The sequence below is a fragment of the Eptatretus burgeri genome, chromosome 12 (assembly GCF_056783735.1).
Source record: "Eptatretus burgeri isolate ZD-2024b chromosome 12, Ebu_testis_v1, whole genome shotgun sequence".
Lineage (NCBI taxonomy): Eukaryota > Metazoa > Chordata > Myxini > Myxiniformes > Myxinidae > Eptatretus > Eptatretus burgeri.
Genome location: NC_140972.1, coordinates 70507882 through 70522881, shown reverse-complemented (window position 1 = coordinate 70522881; position 15000 = coordinate 70507882). Strand labels below are relative to the sequence as shown.

General features: G+C 31.4%; 2 long non-coding RNA genes across 3 annotated transcripts in view; one reads left to right on the top strand and one right to left on the bottom strand.

The window, feature by feature from the left end:
• Positions 1-15000, top strand: part of LOC147015882 (uncharacterized) — a 138211-nt gene that overhangs the window by 87209 nt on the left and 36002 nt on the right. The gene's annotated exons all lie outside the window — the stretch shown is intronic.
• LOC147015885 (uncharacterized) overlaps positions 12730-15000 on the bottom strand; it is a 3506-nt gene continuing 1235 nt past the window's right edge. For both annotated transcript variants that reach the window (XR_015049896.1, XR_015049897.1), the window contains 2 exons: positions 14932-15000; positions 12730-14834 (listed from right to left, as the gene is read on the bottom strand). The exon at positions 14932-15000 is cut by the window's right edge. This is a non-coding gene — a long non-coding RNA (uncharacterized LOC147015885). The remainder of the gene's footprint in view (positions 14835-14931) is intronic.

Genomic DNA, 15000 nt, shown 5'->3' with positions numbered 1-15000 from the left:
ATAACTCACTCTTCTTGCTGAAATTACTTGTATCATATACTCCAATATTTTTCTTCATATCTTCATAAACATCATCAGTTTTTATATCTAGGATAAAACTATCAGTATCCATATACAACAATGAAACATTTTCACCATACTCTTTCTTTAAGTCATTATACAAATAATCATACATCAATATCTTTGATAAATCAAGAACTGCTGTTCCAATATAAATTGGTTTATCCATTACAATACTTTCCTTTTTCATATGAATTGCAGAAAAGTTCTCTGAAAAAACCTCTTCTCTCTCAAAACTTGGTTTATTTATCAATCTCGAAGCTTCTTTCCAAGATGTTGCGAATCTAATGTTTTGCCTGTTTCTAACATTTTCCATAGTCTTTCCAAATACAGCATTATTCATTAATTTATAAAAGTCCCCTTCAAATTTTACTTTTGTATTTGCTCTCATATCTGTATTGAATTGAATATACTTTTTCACCCAAGGACTTTGTTTAAATTTTAAAACTCTATGAATTTTAGCTACTCTCAATCCTTCTCTTAAAAACTGTTTTAAGCTTCTCTGATGCAAAACATATCCCTCTTTATCATAGAATGTTGTTAATAACTTTTCTGTTGATTTACCTTTAATATTAAAACTTTTATGATAATCACTTAACCATTCTTTCTTTGGAGTTTCTTTCTCACATGCAAAAGGAAGATCTTTATGCTTATTATGAAGATCACTCGGGTACCTCAAATCAACTTCAAAATAATAACCTTCTTCTTCGTCATTCAATTCCTCTTGAGAAGAAATAACAATATTCATCAAAGCCTTTTCATAATTCTTTTCTTCCACCCACTCTAATTTACCATAAGGTAGAGATTGAGACATTGCCCATCCATACAAATTATTAGCATCAAAATACATCAAATAATTACTATCTTTTTCACTATCATAATTTGGGAGATATTTATTATTTGCTTTAGCATATCTTTTTGAACATACTTGTGATATTCCACCTCTCTTGGACTTCTCAATCATCAAAAGCATATCCACATCACTGATTAAATCTATATCTTGTTTTGTCATTTTCAACATTGCACTCCAAGCTAAACCAGGAGCTGTGAAATAGTGGGCAGGATCTAATCCATAACAATTTTTATTATGACAGAGTGATCTAAAAGCTTCAAACACATCAGCTAACAATAAAACATCTGTTTTTAGATATAAATCGTGATATTCTCCAAGGTTCTTTATCTTAAATATTTTCCATATTTCTTGTGCGTGTTTATATTCCTTATCACTTATCTCTTCTTCATAAAGGTTATTATAGAAACTTTCTTTTGAAGGAAGTTGTGTTTCTTTAAATCTCATAAATGAATCCATATAATCATAAGGATAAATTCCCTTACTTGTAAGAATTTTCTCTTTACTTTGAATTTCATTCCTTGTTTGAATTTCCTCTCTCGTAAGAATTCCTTCTTTAATCAGAATTTCATCTTTAATCTGAATTTCCTCTTTAGTGAGAATTTCCTCTTTTGGAAAGAATGAATTAAGATTTGGAAAAGAGTCTGTGGAGCTTAGATTTGATGCGAGGTAGGCTAGTGGTGTTCCCATAAACTTGTAAGAATCTAAAAACCTAATACGAGTTAAAGGTTTTGTGAATATCATTTTTGAAAATGAAATATACTTTTGACTTGTGTTTGTTATAGCAGAAATATTCCCTGGTGTTTTTGAAAGTTCATTTATAAATAGATGTGTATCATAGTTGGCGCTGTTGTGAAGAAAGACTGGAATAAAAGAAGGTAATTTATAATTAAGATTACAACAGGAATGAGCGGGACCTCTATATTTACCAGTAAGATGACAATGGTCTCTAACTTTAGACTCCTTAATTTTCCCCTCACAAATATGACAGATATTGTTCATTCTAAATTCTAATTTTTCTTCTTTGGTTAATTTCATCGGTTCATTTGTTTCTTTCATTAATTTAGTGAGTCTTATACAATCCTTTTCTAATCGTTTTACAAACTCTTGTGAAGCATTTTTTCCACGATAATGTTCAAGTTTGTTATACTTTTCTCCAACAGATGATTTGATATAATAACAAAAACCACAAGGAATATGTTTTTGATATTTATTTGTATATGGTTCTTTTGGATTAGGAGAAGCAGTATTTATCTTTTTAAGGATACATTCAAAATCAGCGTATATCACAAATGGGTGCATGATAGATTTATTATAATCTTCAAAATAAATCTTTTCACCAGGTTTAGGCATTGTAATTACAGCTGATTTATGATTACTACAATATTTTGAATGTTGTTCTAATCGTTCTTTTGTATGAAATGAATTAAGACATCGCTTACAAGGATATATTTTGTTTGCTGTTCTGAATACCTGAGAAGAGATTAATCTTGATAAATTATTGATGTATGTGTAATGTGAATTCTTTCCAACACTAAAATATAAAAGGTCAATGTGTGTTTCTTCATTTTTATAGTTGTTTGAAATTTTTAATATTTGAATTTTGTTTGTATCCGTTAATCCATATACATTAATAGAAAGATTATTCTTTTTCTCAAATTTAGGAATATCTGTTAATGGCATTGGGAATTTAAAATCTTTAATGTCCAAGGTATTCTCATATTTCATATATTGTTTTACTCTTTCTGAATTACATTTTGGTGGATGTAAGTGAGCAAGAACAGACCAGAGAAAACATTTATTATCATTGTTCTTAATATTAACAACTGCCTTCTTTAGTTTTATTTCTTTTGGTAATTCAATATAAGAAGAAGCTTTAAGAGGGTTTGATTTTAGAATGTGTATATCTAAAAAGATGATTTTTTTAATATTGAATCCACTTCCTACCACTGTATTATCAACATCCTCCTCTTGTCTTGATAGTTCTTCATAAACCCCACTATTCAAAAAATCTTGAAATGATGTTATAAAATGAAGATCTGTTCTCATATAAGGAGTTTGTTCTTCATCTTGTCTTTTCATATTCATTTTCACTCCCATATAAAACTTTAAAGTTTTTATTTCTTTTAATGTCTTTTTAATAAATTTTTCAACATCGGGTTTCACTATTTCAATTGATTCAGCTATTGATGATGGACTGGGTTCTCCAAATTGAAAAATCCTTATTTTTATATGCCCTTTAAATGCCTCATCAGTGTTTTTAATATAATAGTCTCCCTTTACTTTAAACTCATTTTTCTTGTGTTTTTGTGATTGAAGATGTTGATTATAACTACTCTTCAAAACATCCTTTGAACAGATATCACAATGTTTTCTTTCCAACTCAAGAGGAGATATTTGATGAAATAGATTAAATGTGTGTTTGTTGGTTCGGAGGTGTTTTCTATAATGTTTATATTCGTGATTACAAACATCGCAGTACGTTGTATTCACCATATTTATAGAATAAAACTTTGCTTAAACTAAAATTTTCTTGATGAAAATTTCGTTTAATTTATAGGTGAATCTGTGCTTAAAAACATTTTATCCTCCAACTTTTTCACTTAATAAATACAATGTTTCAAGACACAAAAGACAAGTTTCAATCAATCTCTTCATCTGTTAAAGATACTGAGAAATATGTCAAGGATGTAAAATTGAACAAAGATAAATATAACAACTATTGGATAAAAACTATTATGGTAAATAATATGAGTTCTTCAATTTCCTTCAGTGGAAGGGCTTTTAGTATACCTGGTAGAACATCAATTAAAGTATCTCTAACAAAAGTTTCTCCTCTCCTTCTAGTAATATATTCAAAACTAGAAAAAGCAATGAAACAAGAAAAAGTATCAAAGAACAAAAACCTTATGGATGAAGCTTTAGAAAGAAAAGATAAGACCATCTGTAATATGCAAGGAGAAATTTGTATTTTTTCAACAACCCTAAAGATGTAAATCTTGATGAAATAAAGGATGTTAATATATCAGGTGAAATGACATTTCGTTCAATAGTAGTTAACGATAATTTTAAAATTACCTTTAATATAAAAAAATGTTGTCGTTGAATCTGATAATGAAAAAAAGTATATCGATATCGATGGTAATATACAACTGAAAGTATAGATGAATTTCAGTTTAAGTAAAGTTTTACTTTATAAATATGCTAGACTTTCCTGATTCTCCATATGACAAATTTGAGAATTGTCCTGCGTGTGAAAGACAGGGATTAAACACAGAGTCAAAAGCCTATAAACAATGTATATTCTGTGATTATCTTCTAATTAATGATAATAAAAAATATAAAAAGGAAAATAATTCTTTTAGATTTACACCAAAAATGAATTACTTTACAAGATTGATTAGAGAAATGAATGTAAAGTATGAGGATGATAACACACCTTTCCTTACAAGGGAAGAAACTGAACGTATAAGAGAAATGTTCAAAGGATTGTTGTTGTATATTATTCATGGATGTAATTTTCAGGGAAATATCAACACAAGATATTGTATAAATAAAACAATCGATTATCTTGAAATTAAACCTGAACTTAGGATAAAATATAGAGTTTCTAAAAAAGCCAATAATAAATTAAATAACCTGTTTTTCAAATATATAAATGAATGATTTTTTACCTATTTGGGAAAATAAGATAAAATTTAACAACCATAAAAATCTCCCAAATTCATTAAGATGTCTCATAGTTGGTTCAAGTGGATGTGGAAAAACCTGCTTACTTTTAAAAATGCTCCTCACTCCCAACTTTTTAGATTATGATAATTTAATAATTTTCACAAAGTCGAGTTTTCAACCAGAGTATCAACTACTCTCACAAGGTTTTAATGCTGGTCTTCAAAAAGAAGATATAATAGGTTTATTTAAACGTCAAAAAAACCTAAATGATTATAACATTGAAGATATAATTCAACTATTTTGTGATACACAGAGATGTAAAAAGAAATCAAATCTTATAACTTGTATTCTTAGTGATAATACGGATGATATACCGTCTCCCCAAGATTTGGATAAATCAAAAAGAACCTCGTTATCTTTGATGATTGTGTTAATGAGAGAAACCAAACGGTAATGGACAGCTACTACACAAGAGGGAGACATTCTTCTTGTAATTGTATTTATCTTAGTCAATCGTACTTTCAACTTCCTCGTCGTTCCATCAGAAACAATGCTAATACTTTTATTTTATTCAAGTTAAATTCAATAGATATCAATAATTTTTGGAGAGATAATTGTTCTACATTATGTAGTAAAAAGAAATTTGAGGATTATATGAAGCACACGACTGAAAAATATAAATATATTGTTGTGAAACAAGATGAGATATTAAGGGATATATTTTTTGTTTTATAAACAATTACATATATAAATGACAACTATTATTATAAATCTTGTGGGTAAATCTGCTTCTGGAAAAAACTTTCATAAATCAAGGTTCTTGTGTAGTACAAATGAGAATATTGTAAATTTACTTAAAAAACACCCCGTGATACGCATTGTATCAACAACAACTAGAGCAATAAGACCTGGAGAAGTAAAAGGTGAAGATTATCACTATATTTCAGTGGAGGAACATATGCGATTGAGGAATGAAGGACAAATATTTGAGGAGGTTTCTCTTGGTACAACAAAATATTCACATTGTAAGAGTGAGTTAAAGAAACTAAAATCTGGTGGTGTTGGGATATTAGAAACTAATCCAGAAGGAACGAGACAAATTATTAAATATCTGAGCGGAGTGAAGATTTTATCATTCGGTTTTGATGTTGATGAAGAAACTCAACACAAACGTATGAAAAGCAGAGATGCAAGGATTAGTGAAGAAGAAATTACAACTCGCATTAATGTTAATAAAGAATTTGATGAAATATTTAAAGAAAAGGATTTATTTGAACACATCTACTTGAATGATGAAGAAAAGGAAAATTTCCCTGTTGATCTTTACAATTCATTAAATGATATTTTACAATAAATAAATGGATACAAAAGAAAGAGCAAGAAGATTTAAGGAACATCAAGAGTTGGTTTCAAAAGTTGTAAAACAACAGGAAGACATAAAGAAGAAACGCAGACAGAAACTAACGGGCGAAGAAGCATTTGAAAAAAAACAAGAGAAATTTTTTAAACCACTTTTAAAAACTTCCCAAGAAAAAATGAAAGATGTTTCCACAGTTCCCACAGTAGAATATACTCCTAGAAAGCTTCAAATGTTAAAAGATTTCAGTCAAATGACGGAGGAAGAATTAGAGCATTTAGGAGAATTAGAATATGATGATGAAGGTTTATTTCAACAACTGGAAGAGATTAATCAACCCCTGATTATATTGTGAATGCTGTTCAAAACAATGAATATTCAGCGGATTCAAAAACCAAAGCAGGACTCATTCCAACAGAACAACCAGCAATATTTCATCTTGTTCAAGAAAAGGTATTGATATTTAATGATGAATTAAGGTTCTTAAGTTCTGCTCAACCCCTGTTAAACTAACTCCGAGATTAATGTTTCTTCTCACAAAAGATGGAAGACAAGGTTCAACTGTGAGGGATGAATCAAAGTATATTGATAAACCATTGGATATGGAAAATAATGATGATAGAGTATATATTGATTTGCTGAACACTCTAAATTATAAGGTTATTCTTTCTGGTAAAAGTAGGAAGAATGAGAAGGAGAAACACATTATTCAGGCTTTAAGTATCCTTGGTTCAGGTATTAGTTTTCTTCCAAATGACCCATCGCAATTAGTTAATAGACTGTTATTGTTGTTCGGCAGTAAGAAGGCTGGAAATAACAATTGTTTTAATGAAGCATCAGCCATTTTAGACCAGTTGATGAACATGAAAATAATTAATAAATCTCAATATAAAGACATTTTAACTCATATTAAATAAGATGAGAAGCACAATCCTGAGTTTTAATTTCACAACAAGCGACCACACATCTTCATTCCCATACCCACTACAACTTGACACAACAAAAGAATATGAGGCATCTTTATTGTCCATGGAGACTTATAATACCTTATTTAATATAACCGAGAAAAATGACAAGTTTAGTTATAATCCGGGAAGTGGATACAAAACGATAACAGTCTCACCCGGAGCATACGAGATTTCTCAAATATCTTCCGAAATTGCTCGTCTTATGAAAGAACAGGGTGATGAACCAAAAAATATTGTTATAAACATTCAAAAACATACTTCAAAATCAACGATTAAAGTTAAAAATAACTACAAGGTTGATTTCACAATTGATAATTCATTTAGAGAGTTATTAGGTTTCTCCTCAAAAAGATTGAAACTAATGGGACGTTTTACAGTGATAATGTCATTCAAATATCCTCAGGAATAAATTCGGTGTTAATTCACTGTGATTTGATTGATGGTGCTTATAATGATGGATTAAAAACAAATACAATATTTTCATTCAGCGCATACTCAACCCCAATTGGTTATAAATTCAATATGGAGCCTAAAAATTTGGTTTATCTACCTGTGTCAGGAAAAACCATACACAGAGTAAATTTTAGGATAACCGACCAAGATAATCGTGTGATCTCTTTTAATGGAGAAGTTATATCCATCAGAATTCACCTACGTGAAGTTTTTCAATAAATAAATACGATGGTTATTGTGAGGAAGCACGAGTTGGGAAAATATAAAATAATTACAGGGGATGGGATGTTCCTTTCCCCGTACTACAAGGGTGAAGGTATGTATCTTGGTAGAGGATACTATAAACCTAAGAGACAAAGGGGTGTTGGACATCAATTTAGAGGAGATGGGATAATTGATACTCTCATGGGTATTGGTTCAACTATTCTTAAACATAAAGACCTAATTGGTTCAACTGCTTCTGCTGTGGGAAATGTAGCAGGTGCTGTAAAGAGTATAAAAGATGCTCAGAAAGAATCTCATAAATTACAAGCAATAAAAGAAATTAAGAAAGGTAAAACTCAGTTGTCCCCCAAGAACGACAGAAAATAATTCAAATACTTGGATCAGGGTTTCAAAAGTTTTAACATCTTTTTTCCTAAATAAATACAAGTATGGAAGCAATTGATAGTATCTATGATTTGGATGATACTATTATTATCTCAAACTCCACTAAAAAAGAAGATTACTTCAAGGTAAATGCAATAACTGGAACAGACTGGAATACAAATGGTACAAAAAGTTTTGAAATAAATAATCAACAAACCTATTTGAATCTCTCCGAAAGTTTCTTGTTGTGTAAATTTAAATTCACTAAGGCTGGGAATAACACAAACGCTACACTTGTAAATGATTTCTTCTGGAAAATGTTTGATAGTGTGCGATTGTATATTGGAACACAAGAAGTTGAAGCGGTTGATTATGTCTCTGCTGTATCTGAAATGATGAAATTTACACTCTATACATTCAGTGATAGAATGGGAAAGGGGTCTGTCGAAGGTTTTATTCCTGATATGTCAACGGGAACAAACACAGACCCTGGATATATTCAAAGGAAAGGAATGTATAATGATGATACAAAAGCAGAAAATAGTTTTACTGTGGCAGTTCCTCTTAAAGGTATATTTGGATTTTGTGATTATGATAAAGTTCTGTATGGTCTTAAAATTAGATTTCAACTACAAAGGAATGATAATGAAAATAGATTGCTTTTTGGTGTTGGTAATGCTTTTGGTGATCAGAATAAATTTGTAATTGAGGAGATGAGTTGGTATATCAGTGAATATACTCCTAATCTTAAAACAGAAGAGATGTTGAATCGAAGACTTAACTCAAAAAAACCACTCAGTGTATCATACCTCAAAAGAAGATGTCAACACGTTAAACTCAATCAAACTACTTACACGTGGAATTTGGGTGTTCTGGAAGGAAAGCCACGATATCTGTGGATGATTTTTAAAAAGCCAGATGGTGATACTGCGACTGATAAGAATAATGCATTGAGTGATAATGCTAAGGTGAAACAACTTCGCGTTTCTCTAGATGGAACATTTTATCCACGAGATAGATTGGAAATTAATTGGGAAAAAAATGATTTTGCTGAAGCATACAAGTCTTACCAAAAGGTGTGTGAAAGTAATGGAAATAAAGAACCTATTTTGGATATGACAGCATTTAAAAGTTTGTATACAATCTATACGTTTGACCTGAGTGCTCAAAAAGAAACTATAAAGTCTAATCGAGTGGATACTTCCCTATACATTGAAAGAGGAGAGAGTGAAGAAGTTGATACATATTGTTTGCTTTTGGAAGAAACAGAATTGCAGATTAATACAGATAATGGTGTGATGATTAGTCTCACATAATTTTTTGTTAAATAAATGAGTGGCAAAGTACCAACTGGGGTATATGTTAATCAAATCAATCTTCATAAACTATCATCTTGTGTTCAAAATCAAAAGCCTTGTACGATTAACGTTAATACAATTCAGAGAAAAGGAGCAGTAAGAATTGATGTTTTGCTCACAAGAGAACAGGTTAAAATCTTGAATGACACTGGCTCACTTAAAATTAAAATGACAAAACCAATGTTGAAAAAATATTCAATAAGAGAGACGAGTGGAGGATTTCTCCCATTTCTAATTCCTTTATTTGCTGGTTTAAGTGCGGTTGGAGCATTGACGGGTGGTATTTCAACAGCGGTCAAAACTGCCAACGAAAGGAAGGCTCAACTCCAGGCTCAAAAAGAATTGGAAAGACATAACAAAGAGTTGGAGAAACAAATTAGTGGAAGTGGTGTAATTGTAGATTTTGCTGAAAAACTTGAAGGTCTGCCTGATAAAGCGAGATTGTTAGTTGGAGATATGCTTTCTTCTATAGCACAAGCAGGTGTAAAATTAACGAAAAGAGGTAATGGATTATATCTTTCTAATAAATAAATGAGCATTGATGAGTGGTTGAAAGAATTTGGAAAGAATACAACATCAAATTTACAACTTGCCAAATATTGTAAGAAATTAAAAATTCATAATGTGGTTATTTGTATGAGAGATGAATTAACAAATGTGTCGAAACATACAAAGAATATTATTATGAACTTAGAAGATAATGATGGGAACGGTTCTCATTGGGTTTGTATTTTTAATAGTCAAGACAAATATTATTTTGATAGTTTTGGTCTTCCACCACCTGTTGAAGTCATAAAATTCTTACAGAATGGTGTTTATCAAACATTTCAAGTCCAAGAATTAAATTCCAAGTGTTGTGGTCAATTATGTCTATATGTGTTATTTCAACTCAACAAAAATAAAAAATTTTATGATATTATTTTTAATCTAATATAAATGACTTATGTTGGTAAAGATGGTTCTATCTTTGGTGTATCTCAAGAACTGGATATTGATTTATCAAATTATTACACAAAGGCACAGGCTGAACGATATAAATATAATATAAACAAAAATATTAACATGAAAAATGCTTATAAATTAAAAAATTATCCAAGCCCGACTGACGCGAATGACTTGGTGAGATTAAGCGATTTATCACAATATATATACTTAAATAAAACGGCTGTGTATTCTAAAGATACAGAAGTGTTGATATTATCTCCAGGTCATACAGAATTCACAGTTCGAATTAAAATAAATTTTTATAAAGAAGGGCGTATCGTTTGTATGAGAATAGAACAATGGGGGTATGATATGAATGATTTAGGGTATAATTGGTCATTTAAAATTAACCTCGAAGACCTGGAACAATTAAATCAGTCTCGTAAGGAAGAATATTATCCACTTGGTATCGAGAATGAGTTTTGTGGAGCCACGATTAGTAAACAACAAATAAAAGAATTTAATAAGGGTAAATATAATAATGGTTTTGCCCTTGTTTATCTCATGAAAACAGAAAAAACAGGATTATATATAATAAGTAAGGAAATACAAAATGATTTAACTATGGGAAGATGGGGAGGTGTTTCGTGCCATAATATTATTCTAACATATATTTCTAATACATAAATGACAGCAAGAAGGCTTCAAGAAAATTATCATTTCTGTGTTCAAGCATACCTTCAAGAAAAGGGTATTCGGTATTTTAATAAATATGTTCTACAACATAAGAATGAGGTATTTTCAATAAAAGATTGGCATTATGCTGATGTTGATAAACCGACAACTTTAGATTTAATTAGAATGTTAAATAATGAAAAAATTATAAGGTTAAGAAAAGGTAAGGCTCTTTTAGAAATTCAAAAGAAATTTTATTGGTATCCTGTTGTAAAAAAATTATTTTGGATACAGGAATAACAAGAAATCCTGATGAATATATGTATAATATTCTATGGGGTGTAAACGATTCAAGTATAGTAAGGGATGAGGAAGGAGTTGAAGAAGAGAGGGAAGAGAGAGAGAAGGAGGAAAGAGAGAAGAGAGAGAGGGAGAAGAAAGAGAAGGAGGAAAAGGAGAAGAGAGAGAAGGAGGAAAAGGAGAAGAGAGAGAAGGAGGAAAGAGAGAATAGAGAGAGGGAGGAAAGAGAGAGAGAGAGAGAGGGAGGAAAGAGAGAGAATGAATAAATATCAAAATATGGAAACCAGTGAGATTCAAAAAAGATTGGTGGTATTACAGAAAATAACTCAACCCACCGAGGAGGAAAACAAAGAATTGACAAGTCTATTTGCAATACTTTCGACAAGACTATGAGCATCGACAAGATATGGATTTTAATTCAAGTTTTTTCTTAAATAAATGGAGGAGAGAGTGAAGGCATTTCTAAGGATTCTTTATGTTTTAAAAATTAAGATTCAAATGTGCATGTTGGAAACTAAAAAGGTTTTTGCACTCTGCAGGAATTTTTCTCATAAATAAATGAGTTATTGTCTCAAATGTAAAAAGAAAACTAATACTAAAAATATTTCATATATTAAAAGTAAAAATAACAGGGTTATACAAAAAGGTATATGTTCGGTGTGTGGTTCAAAAAAAAAAATCAATTTATCTCCAAACACAAACTCGGAGGAGATATACAAAAGTTTTTATCAGGAAGTAAATTTACAACTACTGGAATACCAGGGGAATTACATCTTCCAGGTTATTCTTTCTGTGGTCCAGGCACAAACTTAGATAAAAGATTAGATGAGGCAGACAATCCTAAATCCTGGAGTAAACCAATCAATAGAGTTGATGAAGTGTGCATGAGACACGATATTGATTATGGGAATACCACAACGTTGGAAGAAAAGCATGAAGCCGATAGAGAAATGTTGTATAATTTGTCTCTGATACAAAATCCAACCTTGAGAGAAAAAGTTGATAGGTTCATCGTGAAGAAGATGATTAGTGCTAAATTGAAACTTGGACTTGGAAATTCAAAAAACTTATAGGCTCTAATGATGCCATTAAGACTGAAGAGCAATTAGCTGATGAATTACATAAACCAATATTCACAAAGTTTCAGAGAAGGAAAGTTTATTCCAAGGAAGTTGATTATATCTGGTCTGCTGATTTGATTGAACTCAATAATGATAAGGGGTACAAGTATGCTTTAACCGTTATTGATTTGAGGAGTAGATATGCGTGGGTTGTCCCTTTAAAAAACAAAACAGGTAATACTCTTATGTTAGCTTTTCAACAGATATTTAATAAAAGTAAGAGAAAACCTAAGAAATTGTGGACTGATGAGGGTAGAGAGTTTTATAACAAGACATTTATGAATTTTCTAAAAAATAACAGTATTACATTATACAGTACCTTTAATGAAGGGAAGGCAGTTGTTGTTGAACGTTTTAATCGTACCTTAAAAGAGAGACTATATAAAAAATTCACACAACTCGGTTCACAACAATGGTCATCTTTTATTCAGGATATTGTGGATAAGTATAATGACACGATTCACACGTCAACGAATATGAAGCCATCAGAAACATTTACAAAATTAAAATATGAAAAAGAGATTAATGTCAGAAAACCTAAGTTCAAAGTTGGTGATATCGTAAGAATATATAGGTGGAAATCTCATTTTGAAAAGGGTTTTACTGAACGATGGACGAAAGAACTTTTTAAAATTGTTGATGTAATAGATACAGTTCCTTGGACTTATAAAATATATGATTTGGAAGGGGAAGAGATTTTAGGTTCATTTTATTCACAGGAATTACAAAAGACAAAACTAAGCAGATAATACACCTTTGTGGACACTAGAGGGACAAGTCCGAGGTGTATTACAGTATATAATGTGTGTCAAGGGGGACGTTCTTAGATCTGTGAACCCCAAACACAGAATCCTCAACTGAATAGTCAAGGCTTAACTTTTGTTTGTGTGTGTGTGTGCAATGGGAGCAATAGGTTGGCGCTTCACTCCCTCCTACTATACACCGTTGTGGACACTCGAGGGCCAAGTCCGAGGTGTATAACAGTATATAATGTGTGTCAAGGGGGACGTTCTTAGATCTGTGAACCCCAAACACAGAATCCTCAACTGAATAGTCAAGGCTTAACTTTTGTTTGTTGATGTGTATGTGTGTGTGTCCCAACCCTCACATTCAAAATCTCAACCCCAACCCTCACATTCAAAATCTCAACCCCAACTCAATCCTCGCCCAACACAATGTCTTTTTCAAAATGAGATTTCCACCTATATATATATATTTTTACGTTTTTTTTTCTTCTTCCAATTCTGTCTTTTAAGGCTTTCAGGTTTGATGACGTACAAAGAGGGAGTAAGCCTGCACTTTCTTCCCAGAACGATCAATGTATATTTTTTGTTTTTTTCTCTTCTTCCAATTCTGTCTTTTGAGGCTTTCAGGTTTGATGACGTAGAAAGAGGGAGTAAGCCTGCACTTTCTTCCCAGAACGAACAATGTATATTTTTTGTTTTTTTCTCTTCTTCCAATTCTGTCTTTTAAGGCTTTCAGGTTTGATGACGTAGAAAGAGGGAGTAAGCCTGCACTTTCTTCCCAGAACTTTCTTGATCTTGCTCCCATCAAGCACCATCCGACAAAGAACTACATCGATAGGTTTAGATCCCAAAGAGTGATAGCAACTCCAAAAGTCTCCAAAATATAAATAAATAAAATAATAATAATAATAAATAAATAAATAAATAAATAAAAGCCCCCAAAAAAGTTTCAAGTGTCCAACATAAACCCAACTTTCCAAGTCTTCAAGGTATAACCACATTCCCGTTGAGTTTCCAAGATATGTATCACATTGTGAGTTATCAATCCAGAACCCACATTTCAAGTATTCAAAGTAAAACCAACTTACAAAGTCTCTTAAGGATAACTCATTTACTGATTTTTTCAAAATTTGTGAGTCTCCAAGGTAGGCCCCATATTTAGAACCATCTTGGCAGAACCCTTTTCCTGAGTCTCCAAGGTAGTTATTTAAACCATCAAGGCAGAACTCATTTACTGATTTTTTCAAAATTTGTGAGTCTCCAAGGTAGGCCCCATATTTAGAACCATCTTGGCAGAACCCTTTTCCTGAGTCTCCAAGGTAGTTATTTAAACCATCAAGGCAGAACTCATTTACTGATTTCTCAAAATTTGTGAGTCTCCAAGGTAGGCCCCATATTTAGAACCATCTTGGCAAAACCCTTTTCCTGAGTCTCCAAGGTAGTTATTTAAACCATCAAGGCAGAACTCATTTACTGATTTTTTCAAAATTTGTGAGTCTCCAAGGTAAAACTTGTATTCTGGCTCATCAAGGTATAACTTGTTCAGTGGGTATTGTCTTGATAACTCACAATGAGTACTATTGCTGTAAAACTCTTTTTCAGGATTTTGCTGGTCTCCAAGGTATAACTCTTTGGTTGGGTCATCAAGGACGAACTCGTTCTGTGGGTCTTGGTCGCTCATAAGGTCTTCAACCAAGCCAACAATTTCGCCCCAAGTTGTAGCAAAAGCAGTATTTTCATTTCGTATTTCAGACACAATTTCCTGTGAGAGAAAATAATAATGTATTAATTAAGTTATTTAATTATTAAATGAGTATGCTTCAATCAAAGTTTGAAAATAGGAAAATAAAAAATCTTACCTCAATAGATAAGAGGTTTGAATCCAGTTCATCAACTTGAAGGTTTAGTTCCATAGAAGACAGAGAGTT